The 14391-nt window shown below is 42.7% G+C and overlaps 1 long non-coding RNA gene across 2 annotated transcripts in view; it reads left to right on the plus strand.

Moving 5' to 3' along the window:
* Nucleotides 1-14089, plus strand: part of LOC143819937 (uncharacterized) — a 218624-nt gene extending 204535 nt beyond the window's left edge. The window contains exon 5 of one of the 2 annotated variants that reach the window (XR_013225162.1): nucleotides 13804-14089. This is a non-coding gene — a long non-coding RNA (uncharacterized LOC143819937). Of the gene's footprint in view, nucleotides 1-4100; nucleotides 4197-13803 lie in introns of those variants that run through there. The other variant, XR_013225163.1, reaches the window with a different exon arrangement.
* Nucleotides 14090-14391: the final 302 nt, after the last annotated feature.

The following is a 14391-nucleotide window of genomic DNA, read 5'->3' on the forward strand; positions in this document are numbered from 1 at the left end:
GAAGCGGGGGCGGCAGGGCAACGCGGACCCAGCCGCGTCATCAGGCCGCGCCGCGGCCTGCCGAAGAGGGGCGGGGCTGCCGGCCTTAAATAGGCCACGAGGAGGCAGCCCGCCCTCTTCGCCAGAGACACGCCGCCCGGACAGTTACCCTCCCTTTCCCTCCCTATTTGTTACGTTAGTCGCAGCCACAGGTCATGCCAGGAAGGGAGCCGTTTGGCGGGGAGCCCGTCTGTGCACGGGACTCCCCGGAAAAAGGGGGGTCTCATTAATGAGATCGGCTGTAACCGGGTGCAGCCTACCCGGCTGGGAGGCCAGAAACCCGGGGCCAAGCAGACAGGTGACCTGATGGAGGCGGACACCCGTCGGGTCCACTGAGGCCGCTTCCCAGGAAACCCATGGTGGAAGGCGTCCCATCCTCCCGGCTAGGAGAGAGGCGTGGAGTCGGAGCGCCGCGGTTAAAGGTGGTCACCCGGACGGCTGGCGAGGGGAGGCTCCCTTTCCTGCATGCGGGCCAACCCTTTCGGTTGGAGGGGTTCAGGGTAATAAACGGCTGCGGCCATTTTTGTTGCCAAAAGCTGGGTTCGAGTCGTTACTGATAGTCGCCACCTGCTAGTCAATTGCCATACCTTCACCATCAGATTCTGCCTCCAGGTAAAAGGAATTTGAATTTGAGACTGTGAATTGACACCGTTTGAATTGAGACTTACTAGTTAGGTGTCCTTATGTACATTTGGTGGCTTCTTTGTGTTCACGAATCTGCTTCATCCCCTGCTCATTGATTTCTGTGGTCGGTTGAGTCAGGGAATGCACAAGACTGTCGAAATAGTGTAATAGTATAATCGTATCAATTTTAAAAATATACAAAAAATAAAAGGCCCGTATTTCAGTAATAGCCATTAAGGTATCCCAAGGCCTGTTATGCACATGTTGGATAGTGTACTTTCAGTCTGCTTTTGCCACTGAATTTTCATGTGTGGGTCAGGATAACCTACTTCTAATGTGCACTGAAAGTACATTATCTGACGTGTGCATACTGGGTCCAAATTAGGAGCTTGCTTTGCCTCAGGAAGTTAAGCAGGGTACGTTTGCTGGTGATCATGTTCATGTTGATGTTTGCAGCATGCCTAGTTTTATCACATGGAACTTATGGTGAAGCTATAATGAGGACAACAATGGTAACACAGACTCAGGTTCTTCAATCTAAGAACTGAGAAGCAATAACTAAAATGCTGCCAATGGATGGAGGCAAGTTTTGATGGATATATGCCAGTGTGGTGACCATTCACTCTGATTGTTCTTGCCTTTTGAAGAACACAGTGATGCTTGAGTTCTTTTATTTTCATTACCTGCTGATGCCAGGAATCCTGTCTGTTTTGACTATGGATCCATTCTCCAGCAAGAGAGAAGTCTAGAAATATCTAGCTGTTATGAGATGCCTTTGCAGGATTGAACCCTTTCTTAACATTACTTTCCTGACTTTGACTGTGCATATGGGATGAAAGTGCTACCTGTGATTCCTGTGGAATAATCAAAATTAATCACATATCAAGGCAGAAAATCCACATTTCAGCTTTCAAAAGAAACAATGATCATACCAATTGGAATAATTGTGTATATGTAATGCTTTTGTTCTATATGCTTGGAAGGGTTGTTGATGCCGACTTGAGATTTGGGGGTAGAGCCTTGGGTTTGGGAAGAGGAGGGACCTCTGCAGTTTATGATGTCATAGACCCCACTCTCCAAAGCCATTTTCTCCAGGAGACCTGATCTCTCTCATCTGGAGATCTCTGGGACATCCCCAGTCGCCACCTCAAAGTTGGCCAACCTTCTGCACAGCCATAGTGATGGAAATGAGATAAGCTTGGTCAAAATTGTTTATGGATTAAAGGGATGGGCAAGGAAGAGGAGAGAGGACTTGGCCATCTATGCTTTTTTGCTTCAAATATATTTCTACACATACACACACACATGCATATACACATATATATTTGTATGTATGTATGTATGTATGTATGTATGTATGTATGTATGTATGTATGTATGTATGTATGTATATATATTGTTTATTTAATTTATATACCACCTTCGCAGCAAACCAACAGAGTCTGGAAATATAAAATATGCCTTTCTCAAACTCACTATTTTAATTTCAGAAAAGTCCAATAAGAACATTTTGCAGTAAGATCTAAGCAGCAGTGGTCCACCTAACTGAGCATTTTCAAAGAGCGTTCTTACTCCTGGTAGCTGTACCTCCTTGAGCGGGCTATCTGTGACAGCACCTCACCAAGAGGAAAATGGCTTCTGTGTAGGTCATGTGAATGTCACCTCAGGGTCACTTCAAACATTATGATAGTGATGTGACTGCCACAAGGATAATGTTTCTATGTTCAATGCTCCGTGTGGCAGTGGCAATGTCTGAAATCATTTCTCCATATTTGCCGAGGAGATCTGATAGTATGTGCCTATGGCAGTGCCATGCCTGGCTGGGCACATTTTCATTAACAACCATGCCACTGCAGTAATAATGTTTGAATTGGCCCTCGGAGAGGAATTGGGAGATTATGAGATTCACAATTAGGGCTTTTTACAGATGGGAAGGAAAATCATAAATATCTGTTAGCAATGAGGATATTACTAGAGCAGAAAGCTGTTATTTCTGTTCTTCAGTATGAAGCCATATACTGGAGAGAGATGTTTCTATTTAAATTGATAAATGTTTAAGGAGAACTGGTTTATATGAGAAACAAAATTTGCAGTGTTCTGGACCATGTTGGTATGTTGTAGCAAAAACAAGAATCCTTGATATGTTAATAGACTTAACAATTTAAATAGTGGCCTAACTTACCAGGGTAAAGTAATTTCAGTTCAGTGTAGCAACTTTATTCAACTTAGATAAGAAAATGGAGGACAGTTACTAAACAGAGGCAAAGCATGAACCATCCTCTGACCCCCACCCTATTCTCCATCCTGGGATCTGTGTAGTTTTTGTGTGCCTGAGTTTGATTAGAATTTTGATGTCCCTGGCTTCATTTCTGCATCAAATAAAAATGATTTAACAAGAGTAGTACTTTCAGTTCCATTGTGCATTCTGGAGGGTTTAGCAGGTATCTTGAAAATTGCTGAAAAAAGATAGCAAACCAGAGAGGCAGGAAGGGCAGCAGGTAGTGCTATGAGATTTGATTACCACCCCCTTTCTTATGGTATTGGATATGCAAAAGGACTGCTGTGCCAGAATGGGGGGTGGGGTGGGTTTTAAAGAGTCACAGGTCTGCAAGGAGGCACTAACGTTGCTAGAGTTCTCAAAATGATTTTTCTAAACCTTCAGAATGTCCAGAGGAAGTATTTGGCTCATGGAGAGCTCAGCCTCCAGCAGTCAGAAAACATAGAAGGGAAACAAAAATAAAGCTTCAAAGTGAAATAAGCAACATTGTTATGTGTTCCTGGTCATCCGTGATGCTATTAGGAGGATCTGGGAACAGGTTTGCCCTGGCCAGGATAGCCCAAAGCTAGCCTCCTCAGATCTCAGAAGCTATGCAGGGTCAGGCCCGGTCACTACTTGGGATGGGAGATCACCAAGAAATTCCAGAGTTGCTTTGCGATGTTGGCCTCTAGTTTTGTCGGAGGTTGTCGGAAACTGGCTGTGACTTGGTGACCAGAAGCAAAACAAAACAACATGCAAGGTGCTTCAGGAACTGACATCTGTACTAGAAAAGCTGGATTGCTTGCTACCAAAGGGAATCTTCCCTCAAACTCAGGGTTTGAAAAGCTGTGTGGATGGCCATGAATTCTTTTCCATTGTGCTTTTGGTAGTGATGAACAACTTTGACCTCAATTACACATGTCAATATTCTGTTCTTCCATTTCTAATTCCCTATAGCATATAGAGCAGTGGTCCCCAACCTTTTTATCACCTGGGACCGGTCAATGCTTGAAAATATTACTGAGGCCCGGGGGCGGTAATCTACTCTCTGCTCGACCACTGCCCTAACGCTCTCTGTTGCAAAGATATCTGTTTCCTACTCATTTTGCTCGCTTGTGGGTTCAATGTGACTCACTATTTCTACAGCTGGGCTGAAGTGCTCTTTTTGCCTTTTGTCGAGGGACGTCGCCACCACCTCCTGAGTCTCTGCTCCACTGACTTCCCACTGCCTTCTGGGGGGCGCTGCCAGCAGCAGCTGTGCAGTGCCATGCCGAGGGGGAGCCCCAGCCATGGCAGCTGCCAGAGAGTATCAAAGGTGAGCCGGCGGCAGAGTGGCAGGGCAGCCCCCGAGGAAGCAGCTGGGGAGGAGGACGAGGTGGAGCCATGGCCTGGTACCAACTGATCTACGGACCGGTACTGGTCTCTGGACCGGGGATTGGGGACCGCTGATATAGAGGAGAAATGTTCTGACCTACTACTTTGCATGCTGTGATAGTTTTTGATTTGTAGTGAATTATAAACATTGAGAAACTAAAAAAAAAGGGATCCCTCTTCTGCAACCTGAAATGTTTCAGTTACTCTATCACTTTAATATTCTGTGTCCTCGTGACCATTTCATTCTGCTACTTTTGCAGATTGGGTCCCAGTCACTGTGTATTCCATGGAGAAGAACTGGAGAAAAGAGAAAGGGAGGGAGGGATATTTTCTCTCCACCTGGCTGTTGGTTGGCTGGCCTGCCACCTGTTACTCTTGGCAGTAGCAGAAACAGATAAGCTGAAGATGCGAGGAAGCTGAAGATTCATCTTGGATGCATCTTCTGAGCCATGGGAAAAAAGTTGGGGGGAGGCCGTAAGGTTCATTGCACATTACAAGCCACTGAAGCTGATCCTTCAAATCAAGGGAGTGTGATTGACAACAGCATCATTATAACTGCACTTTGCCAAGCAATTGCAGTTGGGTAAATGTTAGAGTCGACTGTAACAAGCTCCATCTGGAGACAGATTCACATAATTGGCACCATATGAAATCCCCAATGGGTTACAATCCCACATGAAGGTTTTCCATTATATAAGCTTGCAGCTTAAAATATTGGGTATTTTTCTGGATATCTTTAATTTATTTAATTGGGAAAAAAAATTCTGCCCAGCCTTTCTATTTAAAACAGCATGGTTTACAAAGTTAGTTTTTTAAGATAAGGAAAAAATACAATAATATTGGGATTCTTGCAAGTTGTAGAAGGTAGAATTATTCAGGAGAGCATTTGGCATTGCCCCCTTTATCTTAAATTATGTGTTTGTTTTATGGATCTCTCATTTATATTGCTTTCTTGTCATTGTCTGCCTGCCTGGAGTTTGGCTTTGGAGTAGGATTGGCTAAAAATGCTCTCAATGAATCAGTAAGGTAAGATACAGGAGACAATAGCCTCATAAAACAACAGAATGGAAGAGCTGTGCCTGAGTGAGTTTGGTTCTTGAAAATGCAGTGGAAGACTGTAACAGCTGACTGGAATAGAGGGCAACTGGTGTTTCAATGCCATCTGTGAAATTTAGTTAGGATAAATGCATGGAATTGTGGGTTTTAGCTTTTATTCAGTTTCATGGGCTATTTTGCTTTTATTGCTTGCTTTTATTGCTTTTATTGCTTGTAAGCTGCCTCAAGACAACCTAGTCAAGAGGGGTGGGCTATAAATAAATAAATAAATGAATAATTAAAAAATGACTGTGATTGGTCATAAAACAGCAAAAAAGACAGCAATGCAATTTAAAATATCATTAAAACATAAGTTATCAGTAAAAGTTGGATTTTTTTTTTTGAAAAATAGCAGGGAATATGTAAGCATGCCATGTGCCTGGAGATCAATGACTATCAAATAACATTCAAAATAAAATAGTTTTCAGAGTGTGGGGCTCTTCATATTCTTGGCCAGTCCAGCTGTCTTCTGCCATCCTGGCTGGGGTTCAGTAGGCTCCATCATAGACCACAACATGGGAAGGCAATGGGATTCCAGCACCCATTTCCTCTTCCTTCCCAGGGTTAGCTCAGCCTAGTGTTTTCTCTCTGATCTGCCCTGTTTGCTCAATCTTTCCTTCCTCCCAGGCATGAATTGTACTTCCCCTTTTATATGACCTTCTTGGAGCCCCTGCTTAGTGGGCCAGGGCTTAACTGGGACCTGGTACCACATATCCAGCAGAATAAAATGTCAAAAAGGAGTTTCTGAGGGTGTGGGGAAAGGTTCTCATAATCGCCCATTTCTGCCCATATGATGCTTGGAAGATCTGTGGCCATCCTAGGTCTCTGCTTGATAAGGCCCCCTTTTTCCCTTTCTCCTGGAGTAACTTACTTCCCTCAGTCTGCGACCAAGTAGCCATTAAGAATATCTCCTGTTGAAGAACTTGTACTCTAGCACTCTTAGTTGCATTGCCAGTTAAAGGCTCTGCCTCAGTTTCATCAGTTTTCCATGTACCAACTAATGTGGGCATGAATGCATCTGCACACTATGGGGATAAAGATGCTCATGGTCACCATTATGATGGAGCCTCAATAAGGAAGCAAGATGCCTAAGAACTAACAGAGAATTCCCCTGATTTCCAGGGGTTTTATAATCTTTGTATTATCCACTCCTTTGGGATCATGCCTCCTTTCTTGCCCAAGAGAAAGATCTGTTCTTTCCCATTTGGTCTCCCAAGCTCTGTGGCTCAGGTGATACTTTTCTGTCTTCTGTTTTCCCTTGCACTAAGGTCTTCTACATATCTGCGAAGCTGGCTGGTGCTTGTGCTGGGAGATTTCACACCCAACTGGCTTTCCCCTTGTGTCCCAGTTAGCTTGTAGAAGGCAATTTGTAGGCTCTGAGCCTGTGCAGACCCAACTATTATAACTTTGACATAAATTTTTGAGTGTAAGGCATTTCACTACATCACCCAAGATGTTCCAAAATGTAGGGGCCACATCTGAAAATCATTAAACCATTCACAAGGATTCTTAAATTTCTATCAAGTTTCAAAAGCAACATTTAATGATTTGTTTCAAATGCCCCATGACATCATTAAGAATTAATGCAATGTGATTGGCTGTTAATATTACAACTCAAACCAGTGCTATTTTCTTTGGTTCAGTGGCACTCGGGTTGAGGAGTCCTCATTGTTTTATATCCAGCACTAATGACATTTCATGTGACCAGATGATACAATTTTCAGTTCTTTTTACAAGCTTTTTAAGTGCAGTGTAGCTGAGGATATAGAATTTTATAAAGGACAATTTAAAAAGAAAAGAACAATCTGCCTTAATTTGTTAATAAAACTAAAAATTAATGGCTGGGCCAGCCAGTCATAAACTGGCACATATTCTTATGATCGTGGAAATAACGTTAGCACAAGGCAAATGCAGTTTTGTGATTCCTTGCTAAGTTAGTCTTTGCAATGAACTGCCATACTTCTTTCTTTTCCTCAGGTTGGCTAAAATTAATGCAGCGAATAAAGAACAAAAACAGTTTAACTTTCATTAAATCTTTAAAAAAAAACAGTCCTGGAAACCATCTGTAGATTAGTGGAAAGTTTGATAGTCATTTTCTTATACTCGAAATCAGTCAGCTAATCCCAGCAGCAATAAAACCATCGCAAGTTCAGATTTAAAAAAGACAAAAACAGCATGTCAGCAGCAAAGCCCAATGCCATCATCTGAGCATAAACATCAACTAGATAGGGTACAGGCCATTTGAGTATAAGAACTACTCAAAGGGACCACTCAAAAGTAGGATAATGTATCAGTTAAAAGCCTGGCTGGACAGAAATATTTTAGCTTAAATGCCAACTGATTGGTTACCAGGTAGGCATCAAGGAATTCTTGAGAATGTCTTTGGAATTCCAAAGAGAGCACATCGTCACTGAGAATGCTCTCTGTCTCAGGTTGCTCCCCATCTCTCTTTTATAGTCAAGAGCACAGCAAGCCTGGAATGAGGATCCTAACAGTATAGTAGAGGTTGTGCTTTGAGTACAGGCAGGTCCTAATCCATTTAGGGCTTTAAAGGCAAGTATCAGCACTTTGTATTGTGCTTAGAATCAAGCAGGGAGCCAGTGAAGATATTTTTGGTCAGGGGTTCTAGGATAACTATATTCCATGCCTGGTGGCAACAAGACTCCGATATTTTATCCTAATTGAAGCTTCTGCATTGTTTTTAGAGGCAGCCTCATTTGAAACATGGTAAAACAATGTAATCTTCTCCACATGTAGGATAATGCACTTTAGAGGCAGATTTTCTTGGTCTGTTTCTGCAGTTATGACGTCCATCCTTTGTACACTCTGTTGGATCCTTGATTAATTATTTGATTTGGCACTAATCCTTCCACAGTTGTGCTTTTTTTGAGGGGCTTTTTGCACGGCTTCAAAATCGCACAATGGTTGCTAATTGGAAACGCTATTGATTTGCCTTAACGCACGACGTCGTAGACAATCTGCAACACTCCTGAAACCGATCAGCAAAAAGCGCTTCGTTGTAGCGCTTTCAGGGGAATCCCAAAAAGTGGATTCACCCTCCGGAAAGCGCTACACTCTTGCAAACAATCTGTAACACTAGCGATAAAGACCTGTGCGTTACCATTGTTGCGGTTTCTTCAATGTCCCTCCTCCTGAGCCTGTCCTCCAAACTTCCGGCGAAGCGATCGCCGTTTTTTTTTTCTCCGAGCGAGCGGGGATAAACTCACCAGCGAGCCTCTTTCTGTTTAGAGGCTTCCCTGGCTTCAGTCCTTTACCTTTAGTCACTAAGCACAAACCACATAAAAGCCCGTTTGCTGAAATAAAGTCCCTTTATTTTTTACACATTAATTCAGCCGAAAATCGGGCCCGTGAGAGGGGGGGGGATTTTTTTTTTTATCACTCGAGGCAGCATGGCAACGATCATACGATCAAACGACAGCTCACATTAGGCAGCTGGATGGGTCTCTCCGTTGCAACGAATCTACCTAGATTCGTTGCTATGGGTCTGTTTTTTTTTTTTAAAAAACCCTTTCTTAAAGGGAAAGGGGCTGTTTGGGAGCATGCTAACGGCTGCCCATTGGCTGCTTGACGGCCAGGGGCGGGACGAGCTTGGCAATAGCGCTTCCTTTCTAGCGATTTCTGCCGAGACCGGAAGCCTGTGGGAAACGCTAAAAAACGCAACTGATTCCACTACAAAGGCAGGTATGCATAACGACGAATTCCACTATTTTAAATGGCGATTTTTCATTCCGCAAACAATTTGCAACAAAGATCCCCGTGCGTAAAGGCCCTGAGTTTTCTTCTCTCTGTCGAGATGCATTTTGCCATATGCTGTCTGCATTTACTTTTGTCTATGAACTCCCAGCATGCTCTCTTTTTGGTTTGCATATGCATGGTGATGTTGATGCACAATGATGCAATGAAATAGGCAGTCCTGCAACTCTTCCCCCCCCCCCCCGGTTTAAATATCTCCCTCCATCTGCCATCTGCCCACACATTTAGCTATCATTTGCCCCTTCATATATTTAAACATAAAAGAGCCTCTTGTGGCGCAGAGTGGTAAGGCAGCAGAAATGCTGTCTGAAGTCTGCCCATGAGGCTGGGAGTTCAATCCCAGCAGCCGGCTCAAGGTTGACTCAGCCTTCCATCCTTCTGAGGTCGGTAAAATGAGTACCCAGCTTGCTGGGAGGTAAAATGGTAATGACTGGGGAAGGCACTGGCAAACCACCCCATATTGAGTCTGCCATGAAAACGCTGGAGGGCATCACCCCACGGGTCAGACATGACCTGGTGCTTGCACAGGGGATACCTTTGCCTTTTATATTAAACATATTTGGTAACAGTGGCTGTTAGGGAAAAAAGCGGGTGTCACAGTTGGAGGTGCCTCAGCAGTACAACCAATCTCCATGTTAGCATGTACGGTTCCTGGAGTCAGGAAAGAAGAACTCTGTATGGAGTTGAGCACCCTGCATGATGGCGCATTCTGCTCCAGGGTTCTTCCCCCATGGGAAATAAGATAATAAGTTTCTTTACAAAAAGGGAAAGATAAAATAAGCTGACAATAAATACAGGAAACTCAACAATGTCATGTGATTTTATAATGTAAACAGAAAGGATCGATGAATGAAGGAATGGGCTGCTGAAACTTCAAACATACTGCCATGAACACTGACATATTTGTTTTGTTATCTCATGCAGTTGGAGATGGGATGGAGAGCGTGGTGGGCTGGTTTTTCCGTGTAGCAATGATGTCTACCTATGCCTGAGGAGTAAATGGAAGTGGGAAAAAACTCTGAATCCCTTAATTCCCAATAAGCAAAATGTGAATTGAAATCCATAGGAAAAATGAAACCACTGCTTCTTGAGATTCTGTGAATGTGGGGTAAAGCAGGCAAGAAACTGGATCTGCACTGTTGTTGGGAGAATTTTGTGTCTTTTTTTTTTTTTTACTTTTTTTGAGTATTTAAAACTGCTGATGTGGGGATTTGATCCACTGCAGAAACAGTCTTGTGCAGGAAAACCCAGCTGCAAAACCACACTGAATGTATATTATCCAGCATGTGCAGAATGAGCTGGGGATGTGGTAGAAGAATAAATCACTGTAGCCGAACCACACCTTCACTGAGCAGTTGTAGCTGGCATATGGCTGGAGCTGCTAAATGGTGCTACAGGAGGGGAACTCCCGCAGGACAGGATCCAGCAGTGCCGTTGTACTATGACTCTGTTCACTCAGATTCAGTCTATGAGTCTGCAGGCTTCTTCAGATCAGGCTGACTCCTTATTCCCTGAGCAGCATTATCACTGAGCAACAGCATCTCAGTCTTAGGTGGATTTAGCCTCAGTTTATTGGTCATCATCCATTCTGTTGCAACTGCTAGTATTTGTTTGTTTGTTTATTTGTTTGTTTGTTTGTTGAAGCCATCCTGGAATTTGACACTCATCAAACCTTTGTTAGTCTTTATCTCCCTGATTCAGTATTGATAAAACTGATGCAAAAGCAAGGCATTTGGAAGTTCATTAAGTATTCTTCACTAGCATGTGAGACTTAATGTTTGCAGAATTTGCATATGTGTCACCGCTCTTATGTTCTTTTCTAAGGTGTTTCAGTGCTCTTTCTTTAAGGGTACTTTAAGGGTAACCTGTGGTTTGTGCAGCAAACTCTAGTTAGCCAATGAGGCTAAAGAGAGGACCTTATCTTATCCGTTTCTTCTCTACCTCCAGCAGGTGGATCATCTTTCCAATACTATGGCCTCTCTGAGATACCATGATACTCACCAAACTGTGATTTGCAAATACAGAGATCATGGTAAACCACAATTAGTACAAACTATGGCTAATATGCCAGCTACAAAGCCTTATTTGAATCATGTTATAACTAACCTGGGTTTGATTAATCCACAATATCTAATCTATGGTTTATCATGAATGCAGTCTAAGCCTGTGATTAATCTTGTACTCACATGGCACATTGTCTGCCACCTACAGCCACATTGCTGGAGCTCTTATTATATGAAATTCTAGTACCCCAAAGAGTACCCCCTTCTTCCTGTTTGAATATGCAAGATTTGCAGTGTGCATGACGTCCTGAAGGGTGTGATGGAGGATATATCAATTTAGCATAGTTAGATTAGGAACTTCCTTATTATTTTTAAATGGTATCCTCTAGTATCCTGATTGGCTGTTTGGAGGCTTCTTGCTTTTTAAAGTAGACTTCCTCCTCTAGTTGCCGCCAGAACAGCAGTTAAAAAGAGGAATGATTGCAGCTAGCTTGATAGCTTTAAAAGTGTTTTTCTTTTCATAAATAAATCGATTTTATTCTTGAAGCAGCCTGGTGATGTACCCTCTCTGCATATTCAAACTCTGCCAACAGTTCCCTGGTGGTTCTCAAGGAAATGGAATAAGGATGAGAACTTACTAGGTGATAGTTGTAAGAATGCCTAAATTTACACATTAGTGAAGATGGTAATGGATGCCCTGGGGATGTCCTTTTGATAGTATCCCTGCAGTGAGAGTAATGTATGCCATTGCTTGGACTGCCCATTCTGGAGCTTATTTTCCATATTTACCTAAAACACTAATAATGTGCATACTTCTACCATAGACTTGGCTGAGTAGGCTGAACCTTAGAATTGCAAAGCTGTTCAAATGTTTGGTTTTGTCTTTATGGGATACTAAACTCATTCCAGACGTATGAGTCAACTGTAGGAAAATCATACTGGGTCTTGTAAAATATCTGGAAATTCTGAAACCAGGGGAAACCTATGCTTTTTAGGGGGAGAGGAGGAAGGCCTGAAAATTTGAGGAAAATTGAAACGTATGCAGTATTTACTTTCTTATTGAATCTAAGCTTATTTTAATGCTTTAGCAACACAAAATCCATAATTTAAGACTTAGCATATTAAATTGCACCATTAGACCTATTTTATAATAAAGAGAAAAAAGGACATTGAGTTACAAGACTGGACTGATGAATATTGTATACATGTTATAGCATATGAATTGTGGACAAAATGACTTTCAAACAATGCATGCATACACAAGTACCATCAAGTGGCAAATGACTTATGGCAAGCCTAGCAAGGCAAATGAGAAGCAGAGGAGGTTTGCCATTGCCTTCTTCTGCAGAGTCTTCCTTGATGGTCTGTAATAGGGTTGTGTGCGGCGGTGGCCAAATTGGCCGTTCCAGGCCAACGCATCCAGCGCTGTGCCGCAGGGGAGGAGGGGAGGCGCCGGTGCTGGTGCGCAATTCGGCACACACATGCAGGTGCGGAGCTGACTGATGCATCGGGGGCTACACCTCTCCTCCCCCCCCCATGGCACGGCGCTGGCTTCATTGGCCTGGAACAGATGATTCAGACTCCGCTGTGCACAACCCTAGTCTGTAATTTTATGTCATATCATTTTATGTAAAGGAGCTGTATATAACAATTCTTGCATTTCTGGTATTTTACGTATGCTGTTCTTATGGTTTTATTAGATTGATACCTGACCATTGATAAAGGCAGTAATGCTGAAATGTGTCTGGTCAGCAGAGGCATCGGTATGCATATATACACTGATTTTATTGAGGCTATGCTATAAACCTTGGGTTTTTAACGTCAATAAAGATTAGTACTAAATTTTAAAATTGTGTTCTACCCTACAGAAGCTGTAGTTCATTCCCCTTAATTTCACCTTTTTAGGTTCCTGACTTTGGTTTGGATCAGGATAATTCCTCCTTTTTGTTTTGGATAGTCCAAAAACAACCCAGTGATACACAACGCTGGTTCTCCCTAAAGCCCTTAAATCCTGCAGCAGATGAAGGAATAGAATCAGAATGCAAATGATGGGGTTCCTCCTCCCCTTCCGTTTTATTTTTGATTTAATTATTGCCTTTCAGAGCCAGGCACTGTTGCCTGTTAGTGTCACTTTTGGCCTGAACGTCATCAGATAACGATTGATTACCAGCCTCTTCTCCCTGCATCATGGCTGGCAGTCAGGTCTGCATTCTGACAATTGTGCCATCGGTTTTAGAATGCTTCCTTGCCAGTGTTCTTGAGGCTGCTGAAATGATACTTTTTTCTGGAGCACTTTTTCCGTTTGTTCTTTTGGAGGTCTCTTTGTACTCATAGCTGATTGTGTATTTGGCTGGTGTCTTTACATCAAAACTAGTGGCTGCTGCCAATCTTGGTGGCTGTCCTGAACATAAATGGTTCGTGTTAGTTCTGCCCCACCATGATGCCTCTACCCCACCATCACACTCAGTGGCTCAGGTGCACAAGCCAAAATCTCAGATATACTGGAAGAAGATACAGGGAACAGCTTTAAAAAGGGCCATGAGGTGAACAAGCAATTTGCTGAGAATGAATGCATCATTAGTAGTGCCACCCGCTCTTCAGAAGGCTGTATCATAAATATTGTGTTTTTTTCCTCAGCAAACACATGTGAAAACCCAGTTCAGCTGCCTACTGAATTGACCTTTAGTGCTGTGAACAATACTTCTGCCTATTGTTAGCATCTTGCTGGTAGTGGGACTTCAGAAGTTATGAATCACTCCTGCAAACTATTAGAGCACCTGACTCGGGCAAGAGGACAATGAGTAAAAAAAAATCAGGAAGATACTGCAGGTAATTTAATTAGAAGCTGAGTTTTTATGACAGTGTTAATGGGTGCTACCTCAGCTAACCTGACAATAAAGGTTCCACAAGCTACAGTGACATCTGGCACAGAATCGCATGTAGGAATTATGCAGAGGCAATAAAAGGTACTTAATTAGCATTGGAAATCGTGTTTCAACATTTATGAGATGTCTGCAAATTTGCATACAGATACATAATTATATAATTTGCAGCTGTTGTGGTTGTTCCATAAGACCTTGCCGCATTATTAGTGGAATACATAAATGAGGAATTAATTCCCTTTATCTCCTGAACGGTATGGGATTTCATGGGGAGTCCTTTTACCTGAAATTTGTTGTCTTTTTACTCAGAACAGGGTAGAAAGGGGAAACATCCTGTAATTCA

This window comes from Paroedura picta, chromosome 10 (genome assembly GCF_049243985.1).
Source record: "Paroedura picta isolate Pp20150507F chromosome 10, Ppicta_v3.0, whole genome shotgun sequence".
In the NCBI taxonomy this organism is placed as follows: domain Eukaryota; kingdom Metazoa; phylum Chordata; class Lepidosauria; order Squamata; family Gekkonidae; genus Paroedura; species Paroedura picta.